This window comes from Micropterus dolomieu, linkage group LG07, assembly GCF_021292245.1.
Source record: "Micropterus dolomieu isolate WLL.071019.BEF.003 ecotype Adirondacks linkage group LG07, ASM2129224v1, whole genome shotgun sequence".
Classification (NCBI taxonomy): Eukaryota; Metazoa; Chordata; class Actinopteri; order Centrarchiformes; family Centrarchidae; genus Micropterus; species Micropterus dolomieu.
The window spans coordinates 12,786,187-12,788,038 of NC_060156.1; the positions used below are offsets into that span (position 1 = coordinate 12,786,187).

A 1,852-nucleotide genomic window follows, 5' to 3' on the forward strand; every position below is an offset into this window, starting at 1 on the left:
AAGTCAGTGAGGCTATACTTGTGGGTGTCGAAGGGCGACTGGCCTGGGGTAGTCACAACACACATTGTACTAAAAAGTACAAAAACTTTGGAAGAGATCCACCTCATTTGACTAATTCTACACAAAACAAGGACTTTGGATTTTGTCCCCCATCACTTACACTGAAAGCCCACTAGAAAGGGATCTCTTAATGGCCAGTATGAACAGGAGGAATAACATCAAGCAAACCTGTTTTACTGTCCAGATGGGCACCTGACTACTGTTTTAAGACTGACTTGAAAAATTATAGACCCATCCTTTAAGATGAAGTCTACTAATGTTGCATAGAATCATAACAGTTTTAAACAATATCATATCATCTAAATGTTATTAACTGAAAGTAGCACTCACTCATCAGATAAGGCAGGTGAGCAAATGTCACATTATGTTACCATAATGGTTCTCAAATTTTTTCTGTCAAGCCCCCCTTTAGAAGCCGAATGAAGTTCAAGCCCCCCGACACCAGCAAGAGTGGATTACATATTTATCAATCATTAACAACACGGGTGATTAAACTAAAAAAAAGGTTCAGGTTAGCAAAGCCCTTATAGCCTTGCTTGCATCAGAGCCATTTTTTGTTAATGACATCACATGAATGATTCAATTTATCTATAGCATGTAGTGTAAATAACAATGTTTCAAATGTTCTTCATTTACGCAGACAACCGGAGCTTTACTCAACTCTGAAACTACACATCAGAAAAAAAGTTGCCTGAATCAAACAGCAGAGTTTCTATATGGTCACTAAGGTCTCATGTACAGGCAACTTCCTGACTGCATGTCCAGCAACTCTAAATGAAACTGACTGGTATATTGCATCGGTGAGTTTATCTAAAGGTACTCTAAATAAAAGTTTCAAATGTGTGTCCAGTGGTATTGTCTTATAATACAAGATTACTTCTTTGAAATGTATAGTTAAATTACTTGAGTGGGTGTCGACATAATTAGCAGGTGCTAATTTGGGAGAGATGCGTTGGAGAAAACCATTACGATACAGATGAATGAATCAGAAACTGGAATCCAAAAGACCAAGACATCTGGGCTGAGCTTGAATTCTTGGCTTGCTTAAGCATCAAGAGTACGAAAGCCAAGAATTAAAGCTCTTTGATGTCACCATTCATTGCAAGATGATAGCACATTCAGCACAGTAAAACCTCAGTGTTCCTGCTAATGATGACAGAGGAGGCCAATATAGCAGCAAGATCCAGGGGAATTCAACAAAATGCTCATTAAAAGGTCTAATAATTAAAATATTGATTAATTAGTCTTACATTGATTTACAGTCACACTTTATCAAAGCATGAGGCTCTAATTACTGTGGCATTTTGCCACAGGATGACCTACTCGTTTTTTGTAACATGTAATGAAAAAGAACATTTCTTTAACTGCTTTTTAAATTTTTGACCTGTAAAATTTTAATGGGGAGTACAGTGGGTGTCGAATCTGGATTGGCAGTAAAGTCATGGGTGGCTAATGTCTGTGAGTCTGGTTAAGTGGCTGTACACACCGGGAGCTGGAACACCTCTCTAGAGGGATTGGTCAGGGTTATTCTGTTTAAACAAAATTGCATTCACCAGGCTCTGCAAAGGCGCAATGAATAATTACACAAAACTTGACTTTTCTAGTGTTTCAGTGCACTTTTTACAAAGCATTAGAACATCTGTGAAATACCCCCCAATGTTTTTAAGAAGCATGGAAACACAGTTATCAAAGTTCTTTGATACAAGCACTTTTTGTGGTGTGGCTTTTGGTGGTTAGTTAATGAAGAGGTGTTCAACAAGAATTGAATCCTATTTTCCACTCCATAGAGTCA

At 37.9% G+C, this 1,852-nt stretch overlaps 1 long non-coding RNA gene across 1 annotated transcript; it reads left to right on the plus strand.

The window, feature by feature from the left end:
- The first annotated feature begins 276 nt into the window (after nt 1-276).
- Nucleotides 277-1,252, plus strand: LOC123974275. The gene is made up of 3 exons (XR_006825802.1): nt 277-545; nt 701-860; nt 988-1,252. It is a non-coding gene; the product is annotated as an uncharacterized LOC123974275 (long non-coding RNA).
- The last annotated feature ends 600 nt before the right edge of the window (nt 1,253-1,852 follow it).